The following is a 22315-nucleotide window of genomic DNA, read 5'->3' as shown; positions in this document are numbered from 1 at the left end:
CCGCCGATGTGCTTCTCTCCACGTCCAGCCGCTTCTGTGCCTTCTTTCGCGGATCTGCTCCTCTCGACGTCCAGACTCTTGTGTATCTGCCCACTAAGGTCTCAAGTATTTGTTTTTGTTTTTGTTTTTGTTTTGAGACGGAGTTTCACTCTTGTTTCCTGGAGTATAATGGTGCATTCTTGGCTCACTGCAACCTCTGCCTCTTGGGTTCAAGAGATTCCCCTGCCTAGGCCTCCCAAGTAGCTGGGATTACAGGCATGCACCACCACGCCCGGCTAATGTTTTTGTATTTTTAGTAGAGACAGGGCTTCACCATGTTGGCCAGGCTGGTCTCGAACTCCTGACCTCAGGTGATCCACCCGCCTCAGCCTCCCAAAGTGCTGGTATCACAGGCACCAGCCACTGCATCCAGCAGGTCTCAAGTTTATATAGCTCCAGGCTAGGGTGGTCTTGGAAAATGCAACATTTGGGCTCCAAAGCCGGAGAGCCTGTCCTCATCTGGGTCCATGGGGTGGAGCCCTAGCCAGAGACCGCACTCACCTCCACCCAGTACTTCCCTTTCTCCCTTCCATATCATTTAAATGGACGACAGTCTTCCCTTCCCAGAACTCTGGTATCACTAGGATCTATTTCCCTGTGGCTGTGATTATTTAGTCTAAAAGAACATAACTTAAGACAAATGTCATTTGTCTGAAAGAATCTTTGGAGGTTTTCATGGCTCATGTGATGCATCCTATGTCTTTGAAACCAGAAAACATTCTTGTCTTTATTTAACTCAAAATAAATGAATTCATAATATTTTATGAACTCTAAAATTACAGTCATGCTTTAAGTTCCTTTCCATCTATTGTATCTCTTGTGTAAACACAACTCCATGACAGCCTGTATCTGAGGTGGGAGTGGGAGAATAATGTTGTAGTAGAAGGAAACTTACTAAGGAGATCTGCGTTTACTTACAATATATGTGGTTTATTCTGAAAGAACTTGGAGTTTTCTTTATTATTCTAAATAGTCCAAGACCAGACTGCTTGAATGCCCTAGCCCAAATGGCAAATGTCTCTCTTTCTAGAATTTATATGCAGAACAGGAAAAAACAATCATTCTTCATCTCCCTTCTTACCCTTGTTTACAAAAGACTTTAACTAGGTCTTATGTCTGGGGATTCCTTTAAAAGTATTATTCTAGTTCAGCTAGCTGAGAATGAATAGAACAAAGAGAAGTCATTATCCCAGGGAGGCTTTAAAATTTCCTGAAGTCACTTGTAATGCCATTTTAATAGCATATATAGAGAACCATTCTGGCTAAAATATCCTGGAGGGCTTGACCACTAACATCATGGAGGAATGGAGGTTAAACAAGCACAAACAAACACTAGACCAGGGTGAGAAAAACAGGACACCAGCAAAGTTCCTGCTACTCATTACGCTTGGCCATAGGCAGTACCTTCTCTCTGGAGCTGAGATTTTTCTGTCCATAAATACAGGTTTGAAAGCTCAGAAGTTGTGTCCAGAGTTGGTTCCTTCCGGTGGGTTCGTGGTCTCGCTGACTTCAAGAATGGAGCTGCGGACCTTTGCGGTGAGTGTTACAGCTCAGAAAGATGGCACAGACCCAAAGAGTGAGCAGCAGCAAGATTTATTGTGAAGAGCAAAAGAACAAAGCTTCCACAGCCTGGAAGGGGACCTGAGTGGGTTGCCCCTGCTGGCTGGGGTGACCAGCTTTTATTCCCTTATTTGTGCCTTCCCATGTTCCGTTTTTGTCCTATCAGAGTGCCCTTTTCTCAATCCTCCCTCCAATTGGCTACTTTTAGGATCCTGCTGATGGGCACGTTTTACAGAGCTCTGGTTGGTGCATTTTATAATCCTCTTGCTAGCTACAGAGCACTGATTGGTGTGTTTTACAATCCTAGCTACAGAGTGCTGATTGGTGCATTTTACAATCCTCTTGTAAGGCAAAAAAGTTCTCCAAGTCCCCACTCAACCCAGGAAGTCCAGCTGGCTTCACCTCTCAAAGTGACCTTCATCTTCACTGAAGGCTTAGGAGAAGAGGTAGAGCATTATATTGACCTATTTTACAAATTAAGCTTCCACTTGAGAATTCTCTTAGAAAAAAGATTGAATCCTAGATTTTATCTGACGTGCCTAAGAATTCTTTTGTTTTATGAAATGGAATTTTACTTATGAGTTTAATTCATTTGTTGATTGATTCTCATTAATCAAATATTTATTGAAAATATAGTCTGTGGCAATTAATGTTTAGAAATCAATGGATACTTAAAGGTTCTCTTCCACCTGGATACTGTGTGGATTTAATTAAGTTCTTATTTTCTTATAATTTCAGGCATTCCTTAAATTGGAATGTTACAAACTATTGATAAGAGAGAAATTTTGAATGTGAAAGGAGAGCTAAATTTATTTGTGGGTAGATTAAATGATATTCTATGTGGTATGATTCAAGCAGCATAAAAAAATCCTCCTGAAATATTCTACCACTACCCTTTTTCTAATTCCTAAAAATTCATAATTAATAAGTCATGAACATTAATTATGGGACTTCTAAAAAAAGGAAAAGCATCTATAGAAATGCAGGAAAAACATAAAGTCATTAATATTCAGCAATAAACATTTACTGCATATTAAATGCAGACCTATTTTGGGTTAGGCTTAGTTTATTTTTTAATACAACAACAGAGAATTCTAAAGGAAAGGAATTGTTCGATGAAGTGGAAGTACCTATGAATCTATTAATTTAATGCCTTAATACATTTTGTAGAACATACTATACCGGCATTGTGGTCTTTGAACAGTATCCCTTTTCCCTTGCCAGATTTTAAACAAAATGAGAAATAAGACAAAATGTAAGATAAGTGGGAGATGTAAATATCACCATTTTTATTAATAAAAATCAAGTTAAACAATTTAGTTTTGTGTAAAAACAAATAGACCTGTTAATTAAATCCCCAAATTAGGCAGACTTACCTATCGTGCTATGGTAATGTTGGGCTAAGGCAGCCTCTCATGTGTGCAAAGACAGACCAGGTTAGGAGTGAAGGTGTGGTAGAAAGGGAAAGAGCACCTAATCTCTGTGGGCAGCCACTCATGTCCATATAAGAAAAAAAGTCGGGGAGAGAAATTTAAGCATGTTCCATTTATTCTTTCCAAATTTATCAACTAGATAAGTCATTCCACTTCTTCTGAGGGAGTGAAGAAAGAGGCCAAGTTCAGAATTGTACCAATTGACTACCTTGACCTGGACATAAGCACTAGAATGGTTGCACTCAACAATAAAGACTGTACTGGGAATAGAAAGATGAACAAGACAGTGCACTTCCCTTCAAAGAGCTTACAGAGTCACAACCAGCAGGTAAAATAGAACACATCTCAGCTTAGAATCTTAGACGCTCACCTGTAAAATAAGAACAATGATACCAACCTCACATATTTGTTGTTTGAAATCAGTGAGATTTTGTGTATAAAGTATGTACCATTATATCTAGCTCAAGAAATAATTTAATAGATGTTTGTTTCTCATCTCTGCTTTCCACATTCAGATTGCCTCTACACTGTGTGGAATGAAATAGGTTCTATGTTTTTAAGATATTCTAGACCTCTAAGAATTCTTTAACAAATGGAAGATCAAAGTTATAAGCATTTTATTTAGGGACTGTGAGTCAGAAGATAGACATTTGATAGCATTAAACATTAAAGGAACAGAAATAAAATAAGTTAGCCTTTACTTGCCTCTGATGATGAAGACTGCTGTAGCAAACATTGGTAAAAAATAAAAAAAATTTAAAAAACCATAAAGTAATATAACTTTGTTTCTTGCAGTGCATCAGTCTTAGCCTTCAGCAACTAAATACTGAAAAAGTGTAATTGAATTCTTGAAAGACAGAATCTGTCAATCTAAAATTTTGTGAAAAGATAAGCTGTTTTTCAAGAATGAGGACAAACTAAAGGCATCATTAAAGGGAAAAAAACTGAGACTGTTTAACAACCATAGAGACTCATTTAAGAACTTTCAAGCAGAAGAGAAATGAGATTAGAATGAAAGTTTGAGTTGCAAAGAGTAAAAATGTATATAGAAATTGGTAAATATGGGATACATATGTATCCCATATTTACCATACAATAAATACAAAAATACAATATTTACAATAAATACAAAATATAATATTTATTGTGTTTTACAAATAGTGTTTGTAAAATAGTATTACATAATGCTTAATTAAAGTTGTAAAAGTAAAGTTTTGGCAAAAAAAACATAAGTTGTTAGGCTGGCAGAGTTAGTTAAACATGTAAACATATCTTATTTGAATGGAAGGCAGATACGGATTGACTTTAGAACTTGTGAAGTGTACATGTATATTTATTGAAGTTAAACACTTAAAATGGGATCTATATTTAGAAACATCTAAGTTAGTAGAGGATAAAAATTGAGACAAAATTTAAAAACTTAGTTTATTGAAAAGAAGGCAAGAATGAAGGATGTATTATAGAGTAAGTAGAACTACAACAACAACCAAAAACCCACCGAAGATGTGAGAAACATCTCAGCTTATCTATAATCCCAGTAATCATAAAGACAATAAATTCACTAGGTAGATGACAAAAATTATCATCACAGTGGAATAAAGATCAAAGTTTATGTTACTTCTAAGAGATTCACCTAAAAACACAAGGACAAGTATTAGAGTACAAGTATAAGGAATAAATATAACAGGAAAGTAATACACAAAATAAAGTTTGAACAGACAAAATAACATAAAAAAAGAAAACTTTACCAGAAAAATTTTTGAAAGGAACATCATTAGGAATAGAGGTAGTCATAGCATGAAAAAGGTCCAATTCTTGAGAGAAATACAATAATTTTATCTTGTTTGGACCTAATAGCTCCAAACACACAAATAATATAGTCAATAGATCTACAAGAAAAGCTGCACAGTTTAGTATTATAATGGCCATAATATACTACATCACTTTTGGTTACTTACATGCCAAGCAAATAAAAATGTAAAGATACAGAAGATCTGGTTATTTAAAAGTTTTGAGTGAACAGGTACCATCTATAAAATGCTTAAGCCAGCATATATCAGCAGTCCAATTTTTAAATAATTGTTATAAAGCATTTCATTGTGTGAATATAACATATTTTTTGCAACCAATTCTCATTTCTGAGGCATGACCCTTTTGACATGTCACGTCCCTATTATATTTTTCTCCATGTCAATGTAGAGAGATTTTAAAGGCCTCTTGCTGCATGAGATGGAACAGTAAGACCAGAGGGATCCTGTTTCTTCATTTATTTCAATACCAGCAACCCCATTGAGTTCATCACATCCTCATTGTATTTCTCAAGGGCAGAGAATAATTTATTGGTATAGAATTGTTGACATGTTTTTCTTCCTCAACCATTAAAATACTCATCCTTTATAGCTTTCTAAAAAGGAAGTACAAGTAAGAAATACTGGTTGTCAATTCTTCCTAGGCTTGAGTCATTCCCTCTGCAATCTCTTTCAGTTTGTATCTCCTAATGTTGATAGGATGCTGTGAGGGAGGCAGGAAGAAAATCCATCCATAAACATTTGCTACTAGACACATGAACCATTTCAGATGTGTTTCCCCAAAGACACACAACAGTTTTAAACATTGTATTAATGTGCCACACAAACAGCAATTGGGCACACTGTTTTTCTTCAGAGGCTATTTAGGTGCACACCGAGTTGTTGGTAATGAGTTTCATAAAACATGGAAGTCACCTTATCCCATCTTAACAGAGCAGCGATATTGCATGCTTAATTGTGAGAAGCATTTGGGAAATGACCTTCATAAAACCAAATGTCCAACCCTAGCAGGAGGAAATGTATAGTGTTCAAATTATTGTTGTTCTTTTGTTCAGAATTCTGAGGACGTAAACACTTATAGTATTTATGTTTTATTTTGTTTTCTACTTGAGTCAGAATCAGAATAATCAGAAAAGTTTACAATTTTTTTCCTCTATCCTAAAACAGATAATATCATAGTTTGAAGAAATATTATGTATTTAGTAGCATTTTAGAGATGCATCTTTCAATTTCTCTAATTCATTGACATCAATCATTTTTACCTGTTGAATTAGTCTCTTATAGAGGAATGCAAATTGATTATATCAGTGAAAATTGCATTTAAATATCAAGATTTATTTCTGTCTAAATATTTACATTAATTATTTTAATTACATTAATTATTTTAGCTCAACAGCCTTTAGTTCGAACCTTATTAATGATAGGTATCTCAAGATACAAAATTTGCCAAAACCTTTCCTAAATTTAAATTTTATTTTTTATTTTATTTTATTTTAATTTATTTGTATTTTAATTTAATTTCAAGAAAGGAAAAAATAGAAGAGAAAAGTTGAAACTAAACCACAAGACAATATGGTCAGAGACTTTTAATGCCCATATAGAGCCGACAGACTTGTGGTATTTGAGACTTGCTTTAACAATATCTGAAATGATAATGGCATAGAACTTTATCTGCAAATTTGGGAAGACTAATTGACCCTGACAGTAATTGTCTCGCTAGAGGAGAAGGAAGTCAAAACTAAAACTTCAGCCACTTAACCACCCCTTACAGCCAAATCCCTTGTTGATCAGTGTGGAAAAATAATGAGACCTGCTGTTTCCAAAGGACCATCTTGCTATTGTCGACACTCCAAGGTTTCTCATTTGAGACTCAAATTTATTTCACTTCCTTACATGCTCCGCGATATCTGCCTGCATTACCATAAATTATTTCCACTAGAAATGTTGAACTGAAAAACAAAGAGCACCGGGTGTTTTCGTGCAAGAGAAATGAATCTTACCCAAAGGAAATAATGGCCTCATTCCACTCTGATGCACAGCCTTGTATGTTCAGAATCTTTGCCTGCACCCCAGGTGGGGGCCATTATATAATTGTAATACAATTGCTACAAATGATTAAACACATTGCTAATCTAAACCAAAGCAAAAGCCTTCCAGTTTTCCCATCTCAAAGCATTTAACCAATATCTTCCAGTATGAAACTTGTTTCTTTTTTGTTCAGTTGGACTTGAATTCTATGCTTAGCTCTCATAAGGTTTTGTGTTCACTGTTTTGTAAACACTGCATGCCTTATTCCCATCTCCAGATGCATATGCAAATGCATATGCCCCAAAACTAATTACAGATGCATATGCTCCAAAAACCAGTTATGGTGTTAAAAGTCTTCCTGTAGAATAATCTCCTGAGGTCAGTGTTGTTATTCTTATTTAATTAATAATAATAGTTACAATAAAAGGAACAAGAACAATTCCCATAATTTTCTGAGAACTTGCTATATGACAGGCTCTGTGTGAAGTACTTCATATGCATCATTCTTCTTGAAATCTCACAGTGATCACACATGACAGATTCTAGTGTAATTCCAACATACAATGAAATAACCTAGCACTTATTAATTTTCTAAGGGTGATGCATCTTGTAATGGAGCAGAGAGTGAAACACAGATTTGTCTGACTCCAAAGAGTGAAACACAGATTTGTCTGACTCCAAGTCTAGCATCCCTTTCTCTTCTACATATCCAGAGCTTACCTATTCTTCCAGATATGACTTGAATCTCACATTCAACTATAAAGACTTCCCTATTATTCCTTTCTTTTTCTTTCTTTCTTTTTTTTTTTTAATTATACTTCAAGTTCTGGGATACATGTGCAGAACATGCAGGTTTGTTACATAGGTATACACGTGCCCATGGCACCATGGTGGTTTGCTGCACCCATTAACCCGTCATCTACATCAGGTATTTCTCCTAATGCTCTCCCTCCCCACCCCACCCCCTGACAGGCCCCGGTGTGTGATGTTCCCCTCCCTGTGTTCATGTGTTCTTGTTCTTCAACTCCCACTTATGAGTGAGAACATGAGGTGTTTGGTTTTCTGTTCCTGTATTAGTTTGCTGAGAATGATGGTTTCCAGCTTCATCCATGTGCCTGCAAAGGACATGAAGTCATCCTTTTTATGGCTGCTTAGTATTCCATGGTGTATATGTGCCACAGTTTCTCTATCCAGTCCACCATTGATGGGCATTTGGGTTGGTTCCAAGTCTTTGCTATTGTGAACAGTGCTGCTGTGATGATTCCTCAAGGATCTAAAACCAGAAGTACCTTTTGACCCAGCAATCCCATTACTGGGTATATACCCAAAGGATTATAAATCATTCTTTTTTTTATTTTTGAGACTCACTATGTCACCGAGGCTGGAGTGAAGTAGCACAATCTCAGCTCACTGCAACCTCCATCTCTTGAGCTCAAGCCATCCTCCCACCTCAGCCTCCCAAGTAGCTGGGACTACAGATGTGTGCCACCACGCCCAGCTAATGTTTGTTTTTTTTATAGACAGGATTTCACCATGTAGCCCAGGCTGGTCTCAAACTCCTGGGCTTATCTCCTACCTCAGACTCCCAAATTACTGGGACTACAGGGGTGAGCCACCACACCAGGCCCCTTCCCTCGTATTCTGAGGCTGTCTTAGTTCTGTGACTTACACAGAACATACAGCTGTTACTGTGAACTTTATTACACAATTCTTATCTTTCAGGCTTGTTGCTGTTATTCATATTTGCCGTCCTTGCATCATCAGTATTACAAAGGTGTCATCTTGGTGCTTCCTTTACAATACCTGGTTCAATGTCGAGCATATCATAGGTGCTCTCTGTACCTATTAGTGAATTCTTTTCAGGCAAGTAAGCCACGTGGGGACAGGGAGAAGGGCTTAGTTAAGTGCAGAGGAGGCTTGTTCAGAATTCCATTCTGAGTACGTCTATTTTGGCATGTACCGAAAGAAGAGCTCTTCTCACTGTTTTGCCCTTTTCATCAGATAATTAAATAAAATAGGTAGCCACTTAGCCTGATTTCCAATGCATTCTCCACTTCATTGCCTTTTAAAATCATCTTAATAAACACAAGCTGAGGTGGAAAATATTAGCAACCTCATCAGGTTATTGTTGAAACTGGGAAAAAAAAAAATCCCCTTCTAACAAGATACCAACTGTTCAGTTTCCTCTTTAGGCATTTTCTTTCTTGTTCCAGAAAATATACACGATGTACACTGTGGGTTGTCTTAGTTACCTTTTCCTTTTTCTTTGGAAAGTGGGCACAGAGGACAGTGAGATCTAATTTTATACAATATTATTTCAATTGATGTACAAAATAGTCAATAATAGCTAGTAAGGAGGATGAAATTATAATTATGATCACAAATTGTTGTGAATTTTAGATGATATTAAAAATATATTTCAAAAATAAGGAATATAAAATTTGGTGAGATTACTTAACTTTTTAAAGGTGACACATGGGGCTAAAGAAAGGGTAGAGTCTTTATTTGATTCCCTGTCTCGCAAACACCTAAGTCCACGATGAATTCACAGTAAAGCAAGGTATCACTGAATCTTTGTTGTGGCCAAGCATCCTTCCCTTGCTTTGCTTTAGCAAAGTCCTACTTTTGCTTTTCTTCAGTGTTGCTTACTGAACAGGAAGAACAATAAATTGTGTGACTCTCTCTGGCATTTTTGATAGAAGGAGAAAAGATCAATACTTCTGCTTTCTACATTTTAAATCATGAGGTCACCATGCTCAAATACTCTCCTCTACATTTCCACTTTGAATCAGGTCCAGCAAACAGAGCTATCATTTCTGAAGCTCATTAACCCTGCTTTGCTTTCTTGCTTTATCCTACACCTTTAGTCCTTAACCACGACTACTATGGAAATAAAAGAAAATATCATCCATTTATTTTAGAACTCATAACTAGAAGTATATGAAAATTTCATTAACTATTTTTGGTTTTGAAGTTAAAGTGATTGATTATTATATTCAAATAAAAGTATTCACTTGGGCAGTCAGGAGGCCAATATATAATCTAGAATTGTAATAATTTATGTACTTGATGATTTGATATATGTCCTGCATTTATCTACCACTGGCCCTAAACCAAGCCACCATCATTTCCTGTCCACGTAACAAAGTAGCCTGCTCATCATTGCACTTTTTCTATCCTTTCCTAACTTTGGTTTCTCCTCCACTCAGCAGCCAGAGGGAGCCTTTTACAATAAAAGCCAGATTAAATTCATTGTTCAACTCAAAATTTTCCCCAATTTTTTCCATGAAATAGCCCACGTTCACATAATGGCCCATAAAGTCCTTCATGATCTGTCCTTCCAATCTCTCTCTGATATCAGCTCCTACTACTCTCTCCTTTCCTTTTTTTTTTACTCTACTCAGAAAAACCTGGGTTCTTCACTATTCTCCAATTATGCCAGGCATGCTTCTGCTTCAGGGCCTGGTTACTGTCTGTTTCCTCTGCATACAGTGCTCTTCTTCCAGATATCCACATGGCTAACTCCATGACTCCTTTAAGTTTCTACTCAGATAACACCTTCTCAGAAGGCCCACCATAATCACCCTATTTAAAACTGCCAAATCAAAGCACTCCTGATCTTTCTCATCATACTCTAAGGTTTCTGTCATAATACTTATCACTTTTATATATTATGTATTTATAATAAATTATTTGCTAGACTATAATTTCCAGGAGGTAAAAGAACTGCATCTTCTCTGTTCATTGATGTATATTGAGCATTTAGGTAAGTGCCTTATACTCGGTATTTGCTGATTGAATGAATGAATGAGTTACAATAAATCTTGAAGGATCTTATCAACTTATTTAAGGTGGCCTGGCTTATAACACGGTCCATGTCACATAAGCAGAGCCTCATGCTTTGAGGTGAAACCAAGCTACTTTAACATAGACTGCTCTTGGATCCAGGTACATAATTTCAGATACCCAATTATGCAGAATTAAACAAGTAATCATTATTATATATGTAGATAAATAAAAAGTAAAAATTTTTAAAAGTAAATTTCAATCAATTGTTCTATGGTAGAGAAGTCAAATAGTTATTTAACAAATGATGTTTCTCATTCTTTCTTTAAAATATCTGTAATAGTACTTATTTTACAGGACAATACATCTGTTACTAATAATAGTAAATAATTAAATGTTATAATGATAAATAATGTTCATCAGTGTACCAATATATCCTTATCATAATTACCATCTCTGGCTTGCATTTTTATGTATCTTGCTGCTGCACAGATGGTATGGAGGAAACAACTGTCTTTGGTTGAGATTCTTGATAAAGTTTATAGTCTTTAAGCCTGGAAAAACTCCAAATCATGCAAGCATCTGCCTTTAGACAAAGTATGAATATGAAATTCATCATACCACACCCTTAGCTTTATTTTCCTGCAAGCAAAATACTGTCTTTCTGGGGCATTTGGTTAAGGTTAATGACAATGTAATATTCTCAGGTACTTATAAAATCTGTACAATATGTAGCTACCATGTCTCTTTTGATTATGACTCAAACTAGTTTCTTCAAATTGTTGGGTTTTTTTTTAATGGTGTAAGGAAGATAAAAAGCAGATGGAATACCAATAACAACAACTAATGGACAGAAAAACCTAGCAACCACAAGGCAAGAGCAAGATAAAAATAAGAATAATAAAAGATAAATGCGTGAATTCCTAAACACCTTCCTCCTCTTCTCTCAGGTAACACAAATGAAAGCCTTCTTACTAACAGTTTTCGGTTATCTCACTGTAGAAGGTAGTCTGCTATAGAGAGTAATTCCATCTATCTATAGTGCTGTACTTGAAACTAATAGTCCCATATGGAGTTTTTTGGATACAGATTGGAATTAACCCTTATGGACTTAAAGCTTGAAAACTGTATTTGTTTTATATGAGTTCCTTCCTCAGAAAAGGTCCTTCAGGCCTTCCCCGCAAAAAAATATCAGCCAGGCATGGTGGTTCATGCCTGTAATGCCAGCACTTTGGGAGACCAAGGCAGGTGGATCACCTGTGGTCAGGAGTTAGAGACCAGCCTGGCCAACATGGTGTAACCCCATCTCTACTAAAAAATACAAAAATTAGCTGGGCGTGGTGGCAGGTGCCTGTAGTCCCAGCTACTCGGGAGGCTGAGGCAGGAGAATCGCTTGAACTTGGGAGGCATAGTTTGCAGTGAGCCAAGAGTGCGCTATTGCACTCCCACCTGGGAGACAGAGCAAGACTCCATCTCAAGAAAAAAAGTATCAAACAACTGAATCTCACCAGATCACATCAGACAATGACCAATGACCAAACCCTTTATTCATCATGATTGCTTACTTGCCCCTCCCTACTATCTGTTTTCTTACACATTGTTTTATTTCTTCCCTGCTATACACCCCTAGTTTTAGTCAGTCAGGGAGTTAGATTTGAGACTGAGCTCCCATCTCCTCAGCTGCAGCACCTCATTGAAGCCTTCTTCCTTGGCAATACTCATTGTCTCAGTCATTGCCCTTCTGTGCCGGAGGCAGCAGAACCCAGACCGAACCCCTGGTGTTTTGGTAACATACTGATGCTCTACACTTTAAACAACCAACAACCAATGTAAGGACATTAAAAAAAAGTCTTATTTTTATCCTCACATCTTTGGTTGTTTATAAATAGGAGAAAAACTTACAGTATGAAAAAGAGAAGATATGAAAACATAAGCATGGCAATTTATTTGTTGGTCCAAAAATACAGACACAACATGAAAAGACTTTACAGTAGACTGGTATTGGCGGAACCCATAAGCTCTGATATAAGCGAATGCTCTCCAGAGAAACTCACCTTCAACCTCGTTATGAAGAAGTCTCACAAATAATTTCTGGAAAAAAAAACATATGGCTCACAACGAAAAATAACCAAGCACATAGGGAAAAGGTACCATAATTAAGAAATTACTAAAATAACTGTATTAGTATCCCATTGTTATTGTAACTAATTACCCCAAATGTAGTGACTTAAAACAACCCACATTTATCATCTTATAATTACAGAGCTTAAGAATTCCAAATATAAAGGGGTCAGCAGGACTGCATTTCTTCGGGAGGTTCTAGTGGAAAATCTGTTTTCTCGCCTTTTCCATATTGGAGGCAGGATGAATTTACTGGGTCATGACCTCTTTCTCATTTCCTGTAATCTCTACTGCCACAATGATACTTTCTTCTCTGACTGGGATGCTACTGCCCTCCTGTGATAAGGACCCTTGACATTTCCTTGGGCATACCTGTATAATTCAAGATAATGTCTTCATCTTAATTAATTAATTAATTAATTAATTTAGAGAAGGAGTCTCGCTTTGTCACCCAGGCTGGAGTGCAGTGGCAGGACCTTGGCTCACTGCAAGCTCCACCTCCTTAGTTCAGGCCATTCTCCTGCCTCAGCCCCCCATGCCCGCCACCACGCCCAGCTAATTTTTTGTATTTTTAGTGGAGATGGGGTTTCACCGTGTTAGCCAAGATGGTCTTGATCTCCTGACCTCGTGATCTGCCCGCCTCGGCCTCCCAAAGTGCTGGGATTACAGGCTTGAGCCACCGCGCCCGGCCAGATATCAGAATTATTAAAATACCTATTATAAAATAATTATAATTATTTGTGTTTAAAGCAATAGAAGATTGGAAAAAATGCATGTATGGAACAAGAAACTGTAAAAATTATATAGCATATTTGCAAAAGTATGAAATGAAATGAGAACTCAGAAAGTTACATTAAAAAAACACCAAATAGATGAGTATAGTAGCACATATCAGAATATACAGTTAGTAAAATTATTTCAGAATGAATTTTTCAAAAATACATGGAAAAATGTTCCATTTTCTCTTCTAGATGAAATTATCACAGAAGTTCATTTAAAAATGCTCTTTAAATTCTGCATGTACACTTATGTACTTCTCAGTATGTATGAAATGTTTAGAAATATCAGTAAAACTTTTGTGCAGTTGGACACAACAAAAGATAAACTTGAATAATTAGGAATCTCAAGGACATTAAAAATAAAAGTACAAGTTATGAAAGGAAGTTAATGTGGTATAGAATATGTATCGAGGAAATTCAATATCTGGTCATAGTAGTTTGTGAAGGAATGAACAGATTGAATATAGGGGATTAATTTTTCTAGAAATTAGCAAATACTCAACTAGAAAATATGGGGCAGTTTCACCCAAATACATCTATAAATTTATTATAATTTTAGGTGTAAAACTATTTTAAGTAAAGTTATTGCACAGTGAAAAAGAATAAAATGCAGAAAGCAATACAAATGAGATTTAGCATATTCTAAAGGTCATGCTAATTATTAATGGGTACAGAACCGACTGTTCTCTAACTACTGTTAAGACAGCTAGGTTTTATAATGAAAGAGCTTTTAAAGTTTCTACTTCACCCAAATTATACTCTAGTTCAAGTCAAAATGTAAATCAACAACGATAATTATTACAGAAGTGTAAATCAACAATGATAATTATTATAAATGCATAAGTAAAAAAAGGAGATTATGTTCCTAATCTTAGTGTAGTATATCTCGACACAACGAGATAAAGATATATTTATTCTTAAAGGTATCTCTTCTAGATTTGATAACATAAAACATTAAAAACTTATTTGGAAGAAGTAATCATAAATTATACAATTCAGCAAATATTTATAAGCCCCTAACATGTACTAACTGTTCAAAAATCTTGGTATGTATGAGGAACAAAACATACAAAAATACTTGCTCTTATTAATTTTAAATGTACTGGAAAAACAGGGAATAAAAACATAAAAATAAATAAATGATATATTCTTTTAGAAGGTTCTAAGTGCTATAAAAAAAAGGCAGAGTAAAGATGATCTGGCCTGGCTTTTGCGGCAACGGGAGTGTGCTGAAATTAAATAAAGTGGTTAGGGTAGGCCTCATTAAGAAGGTGATATGTGACAAAGACTTGGAGAGGGTAAGGGGTGAGAATCCAGAGAAAAGCATTCTAGGCAAAGAGAAAGAGAACAGTCAGTGCAAATTGCAAATTCTTAATTTTTTTTTTTTTTTTTTTTTTTTTTGAGACGGAGTCTCGCTCTGTCCCCCAGGCTGGAGTGCAGTGGTGTGATCTCGGTTCCGGCCATTCTCCTGCCTCAGCCTCCTGAGTAGCTGGGACTACAGGTGCCCGCCACCACGCCTGGCTAATTTTTTGTATTTTTAGTAGAGATGGGGTTTCACCATGTTAGCCAGTATGGTCTCGATCTCCTGACCTCATGATCCGCCCGTCTCGGCTTCCCAAAGTGCTGGGATTACAGGTGTGAGCCACCGTGCCTGGCTGCAAATTCTTAATGTTAAGAGAACATCTAAGGGACTGAGTGCCTGAAGCAGGGCAATATGGGAGAAAAAGTAGAAAATTGAATAAAATTAAATGAAATGAAGGGACAAATGATTTGTTAGGAGGAAATATTTGCAATATTTATAAGAAAAGTGTTTATATCTTTAAAAGGAGTTCCAATGCCTGAATAAGAAAATAACAGACATCCCAGAAGAATGTCGAACAATGCATACGAATAAGTACATCACTGAAGCAGCAAACTGCCCAATAAGTCTTCAATCTCTCTGGTGGTAAGAATGATCAGGGAAATAATAAGGTAAATACAAATAATTAATTACTTCCTATGTTTTTTAGTTTTCAGTATACAAGTTTTGTCCTTACTTCATTGAACACATAACTAAGTATTCTGGGTTTTTAATGCTATTATAAATGGAATTGTTTTCTTAATTTCAGTTTTTATAATGCTCATAACAAGTGTGTGTATATTTATATGTGCATACACACAGGTATAAAATTATGTAATCTGAAAATATAGAGAGTTTTATTTTTTCTTTTCCTATCTGGGTACTTTCTCTTTCTTATTCTTGCCTACATGCCCTGGCCAGCATCCCCAGTACAACGTTAGAAGTGGCAAGAGTGAATATCCTTATATTTTTCATGATCTTAGGAGAAAAGAATTGTCTTTCACCATTAGGTATGATGGTAGTTGTGAATTTTTTTGCAAATCTCTTTTACTAGGGTGAGGCTTCGACTCCTAGTTTTTTTGTTTGTTTTTGGTATTGTATTTCTGTCAAATATTTTTTCTGGATTTATTGAGATGAGCATATAGTTTTTCTTTATTCTACTGACATGGCATATTGCATAAATTAACTTTTGGATGTTAAACTGACCTTACATTTTGATAGAGATTGCATTAAATCTGTAGATCACTTTGTGTACTGTTGAAATTTTAACAATACTAAGCCCTAATCCAGAATGTGAGTTTTTTTTTATTTATTGATGTCTTCCTTAATTTTATTGGTTAATGTTTTATAATTTTCATTGTACAAGTCTTTTTCTTCCTTGGTTTGGTTAATTCTTAAGTATTTTATTATTTGTAATGGTATTGCAAATGAAAATATTTTCTTTATTTTTAGATTGTTTATTATTAGTATATAAAAATGCAACTAATTTGTGTGTTTGAACTTTATATCTTGATTCTTTGCTAAATTCATTTAAATTCTAAGAGTATTTTGTGTATATATTTATGTGGAATCTTTAGAGTTTTCTACATATGAAATCATATCATCTACAAACAGAGATTATTTTATTTCTTCTTTTCTGATTGAATTTTTAAATTTATTTTTCTTGTTTAAGTTCTCTGACTAGGACTTCCAGTACTATGTTAAATAGAAGTGAGAAATGTTCCCATTCATAGGCATAAGGTAGAAATTGTTGATCTCATAGAAACAAAAAGTATAACAAAGAATACTATAAGCTGGAAAAAATAGGGGAAATGGGGAAGTAGGGAGAGATTTGTTAAAGAATACAAAATTACAGCTAGATAGGAAAAATAAGTTCTAGTGTTCTATATCACTGTATGATAACTATAGTTAACAATAATATATCATATAGTCTCAAATAGCCAGAAGGTTATTTGGTGTTCCCCAAAGAAATGATATATGTTTGAGATAATATGGTAATTACTTTGATCCAATTACTATACATTGTATGTATCAAAACATCCCTCTGTGCACCATAAATATGTACAATTATTGTGTATAAATTTATAAAAAAAAAACCTCTAAAGAATCAATGAGTACTTTTTTGGTTTTCTTTTTTTTTTTCTTTTTATTTTTTTGAGACAGAGTCTCGCTCTGTACCCCAGGCTGGAGTGCAGTGGTGCAATCTTAGCTCACTGCAACCTCCACATCCGGGATCCCGGTTCAAGCAATCCTCCTGCTTCGGCCTCCCAAGTAGCTGGGATTTCAGGCATGCACCAACATGCCCAGCTAATTTTTGTATTTTTAGTAGAAATGGGGTTTCACCGTGTTGGCCAGGCCGGTCTTGAACTCCTGACCTCGTGATCCGCCCACCTCAGCCTCCCAAAGCGCTGGGATTACAGGCATAAGCCACCATGCATGGCCCACTTTTTTGGTTTTCTAAGGAGAAAAAAATGTTCTTGATCTTAAAGGAAAAGCTTTCAATTTTTTATTAATACTATTAATATGATGTTTGCCGTGGGGTTTTTTATATATGGCTTTTATTATGTTGAGGTAATTGCCTTCTATTTCTACTTTGTCTATTTTCAGTCATGAAATAAGGTTGAATTATGTCAAATGCTTTTTCTGCATCAGTTGAGATAATCGTGTAATATTTTCTTTCATTTCCTTAATGTGGTATATTTCATTGATTTGTATATGTTGAACTTTGCTTTCCAAGTGAGTAAATTTTTAATATGCTGTTGAATTCAGTTTTCTAGTATATTGTTGAAAATGTTTGCATCTATGTTTATTAGTGATTTTGGTCTGTAATTTTCTCTTCTTCAATTGTGTTTTCCTGGTTTTGGCATCAGGGTAATACTTGTCTCATGAAGTAAGTCAGGAAGTGCTCTCTCTTCTTCAGTATTTTTTGGAAAACTTTGAAAAAAATTGCCATTAGTTATTCTTTAAAGATTAGGGGGAATTCACTAGTGAGACCTTCAGGTCCAGCGATTTGGGAGATTTTTATTATTTATTTTATTTTCCTACTCATTATACAGTTTTATTTCAATTTTCTATTTCTTCATGGTTTAGTCTTGGTAACTTTCGAGTTTATAAGGATTTCATGTAGTTATCCAATTGTTGGCATGCAACTGCTCGTAGTACTGCCTTATAATCCTTTTATTTTTGTAAAATCAATAGTAATATCTTTCATTTTTACAATTTGAGTATTTTCTGCCCTGCTTTTTCTCTTTTTTTATTTAGCTGAAGGTTTCTCAAACTTGATCTCTTCAAAGAGCCAACTTTTAGTTTTGTTGCATTTCTCTATTATTATTTTATTATTTTATTCTCTATCCCATTTATCTTTGCTCTTCTATTATTTCCTTCCTTCTGCTACCTTTGTGTTTGTTTTTCTTTTTCTAGTACCTTAAGTTGTAAAGTTAATCTGCTGATTTAAAACATTTTGGATTAATTTTTAATGCGTTACAGCTATAAATTTTCTTCTTAGTGTGGCCTTGACTGTGCCCCATAAATGTTGGTATGTTATGTTTTTATTTTCATTTATCTTAAATATTTTTCAGCTTTCCTTGTGATTTCTTTTTTAATTCATTTGTTATTTGAGTGTGTTTTGTAATTTCCACAAGTTTATGAATTTTCTTGTTTTCCTTCTGTTGCTGATTTCTAACTTCATCTGTTGTGGTAAGAGATGAATCTTTGTTTGATAGCTATCCTTTCACACCTACTGAGACAAGTTATAGGCCCACACACAGTCCATCCTGGAAAATGTCCCATGTGCCCTTGAGAAGAATTAGTATTCTGTTGTTGGGTAGAGTGTTCTGTATGTCTGTTAAAACCACTTGGTTTATTGTGTTCTTCAAGTCCTCTATTTTCTTACTTATTTTGAGAATAAATGTGCTATACATGATTGAGAGTAGGATACTGAAATCTCCAACTATTATTGTAGGACTTTTTATTTCTCCCTTTAAATCTGTCAATTTTTTTTCTTTATATGTTTTGATGGCCTGTTATTATTTTGTAATCTCTATTGACTTGTCCTCAAGACAATGATTATTTTCTGCCAGCTCAAATCTGTTGAGATTTATTTTGGTTATTCCACCTTTTAACTGTAGAATTTTCATTTGTTTTTATTTAAATAGTGTATATTACTTTATCATATCCTTGACGCATTATTTCCATTAGTTTTTTTAAAGTGTTTATGTTATGTACCTTTTCAAAGTCGGCTTCTACTGACTGTTTTCCCTGTGTGTGCATTACATTCACATTCTTTTCATGTCTCCTAACTTTTTATTGAAAACAGCTTATTTTAGATAGTATAACAAATCTGAATATAGATCTGCAACAGGAAGGAGTAATTGTTATTTGATTGGTTTGTTTACTTGTTTAGTAACATGGCTGAAATCCATTACTTTTCAGCATGCAGTCTCTTATGTCCCTGGTCAGATTTTTGTTTGTTTGTTTGTTTTAATCTTGTAGCTTGGCTACTTATAGGTCAGTCCTAGTCAGCATAAGCCACTTATTAGTCAAATGTTATGATTAAACTCCCTCAGCCAGTAAGATCTTTCCTCTATATGTTGATATGTTGAATATGTATGTAGCTTACAGACTACTATCTAAATTCAGCTTGGGACCAAGACCTTGGAAGTTATTCTTCTCATTGCTGTTTTGAGGGCACAGCATTGGTCATGCACACTCTTTCAGACTACCAGTGGTGGCTATGATTTATTTCTAAATATAGCTTCCTAGGAGTTCACACTTGCGTTAGAGAAGCTTGCCAGTAAGTGTTTGGTAAGAAGTTGAATTTAAGCATTTGTGCCATTGAGGGGTGTGCCCTTGTAATTGGTCTGTGTGTGGTTTTGAAAACACCTTCAAGTCTGTCTGCTTCCTGTGCTGATTGCTTCTGAGTGAGCGAAGCACAGCCTTCTTGACTCCCGGGGTTGAGTATGATTCCAGGAGTACTCTTCTTAGATATCTCTTTTCCTTGTTCTCTCTATTAAAGCTTTGAATGTTTCCATCTATTGCATCATGCTTTGTATCATGGAGCTTCTAGTCTCTCTTAATTTCTCACCACTAAGATATCCATTATTTCGAATACTTCTCCTAGTCACAGAGTTCCCCATGCTTTTTAACAACAACAATAACAATAATAATAATAAAGACCCTCAGGCAGCATTGCAGAGCTCCATAGATGAAAGCTAGGGTAGGGGGGAGGGGATCAGAAAAGGGAGCCCTGTGTTTTTGACTATACCAATCTGCAATATAGTTTTTTGCATGCTGGGCTGAAAGGGGCAGAAAGGAAGTGGGTCATGACCCAAATAGTATAGAATCTCACTGTTCTTACTGAGACTTAGTAGATTTTTCCAGTGAATGTTTCTTCAATTCCTGTATGCTCTTAGACAATTTCCCTAGACTATAAATATTTTTTATGGTTTTCAACAATAAAATTTTTGTTTTGCCAAGAAAAGGTTACTCCTAGCTCTTGACTCTGCCACTCTGGAAGTTCTGCCTCCTATATACGTATTTGCATATGCAATTCATGCAGAGAAATGTATTTATAGTGTGTGTGCAACCCCATACATTTACAATTGAATAGAAAAAAATCTGGCACACTAAGCACACTAATGTTAGCAAAATAGAACCTTGGGTATGGTTGGCTAAGTGCAGACTAGTTTTTATTTTATCAGTTATTTCTATTGATACAGTGCTGTCACTCTCCTGCTTTATATACCTCATTAAATTCTTGCCATTCAAAATATTAAATACTTAAATGTTGCCATCCTAGGTCCTTTCTAGTCTAGTTTCCAAGACTTTTGTCCAACATGTCCTTACTCTCCTTTCTTCCTGTTAAAATTTGACTTACTACCCAAGACCCTTATGAAACATTACCTTTCTTAAGATTTATTTCTTGATCATGCCTTTGTGTCCCACCTTCCCTTTCATATAACTTTATGGGATACATGGTTTAGTTAACTTAATCCTTTCCTGCTAGATTGTGAATGCCTCATGGGCAGAAAGTATGTCTTATTCTTTTTATTCTTCCCCTGGTGCTTTACAAAGCAACTGCCACATAGTAGGAACTCAATGAAAATGAGTCACTCTCGAATAATTGTATTCCACCATAATATCTGGCAGCAGAAATCGCTTGCTTATGGCTGTGGCTACATGCATTCAACATTAAGTATAAACAGAAATATGTACTCTGTTAGGAAATTAGTGGAAATATATTGCCTTGAATACTTGAACTTACAGAGCACAAAGCATATGCAATTGAGAGTGTGAAAAAAATACAAAATTCTGACTCCCAGAAAAGAGAAAGCTATGAAAGTTGAATTTTTTCTGAGTATTTGCTTTGCTCCAGGCAGTATGTTAATCACCTTGCATACGTTGACTTATCTGTTTATTTTTTATAATAATCCTGAGACTTAGGCATTATTCACACTTCATAGAATGAGAATTTGAGACCCAGAGCTGTTAAATGACTTACCGAACGTTACAAAACCAATAGCTGGTGGAGCCAAGACTCAAACCCAGGCGTGATCCAAAGCTTGACTTTCCTGAATTTTAATTTGTCATTGTAATAAAACTATTTAAAATTAATTATCCTGTAACTGGCAGTGATCTTTAACTTCTGTTTTCCCTGTTTGGGGTCATCTTAAAAATCAGTGGTATATTGGACTGACTGGATCTTTCTGTCTCATTAGATATTGTCACACAAGCATAGACAAGAACATGGGTGAGACTTATAACACCTATTGGTTGTAGGGAAGACCAGAAAGCCTTCTTGGCATTTCCTGCAGAAAGAGCCTTTCAGATGTCTTCTTGGTGGGAGACAAAGGGCATTGCCAACTAGCTAATAGGCAGACCTATCTTTTAAAAAGAATACTGGATAATGCTCTGAAAGGAGAAAATATTTATCCTTAGTTGCATGTTAAGGTCAGCATGTTATCTCTGAATTTTCCCCTTCCCTTCCTCTCTCCACAATAACAGATGGATACAGCTATTTGGATAATGCCTCATTTTAGTGAAGTTCCTTAATTAAACTAGATACTCTGAAAAAACACAGTGTTTTGCAGGTGGTGACACATGCATCAACATGTTAAAAAATTCCCTGTGTAAGTGAAAATTACTTATTTTTGCTTTCAGCAAATAATTTGAATTCAGCCTAATAGGTCATTGGTTGAATCAATATGGTTTGTTTCTTAGTGTGGGATAATACATAGGCAATGTATCACTATGCTCTATAATGACATATTTCTAGAGCAAGGATGTGTTCTATAAATGAACTTCTTCATCAAACTTATATAGCACAGTTTTACACACATTTGGCTGATTCAGAAAAAGCCAAGGATTTCACCTGATCATTGGGGCTCTGCCTAAGACACCTCAAGGGAGAGTCCTTTAATATGT

Source organism: Pongo abelii, chromosome 4, assembly GCF_028885655.2.
Source record: "Pongo abelii isolate AG06213 chromosome 4, NHGRI_mPonAbe1-v2.0_pri, whole genome shotgun sequence".
Classification (NCBI taxonomy): domain Eukaryota; kingdom Metazoa; phylum Chordata; class Mammalia; order Primates; family Hominidae; genus Pongo; species Pongo abelii.
The sequence above is the reverse complement of the archived record's forward strand: the minus strand, read 5'-3'. Positions refer to the sequence as shown.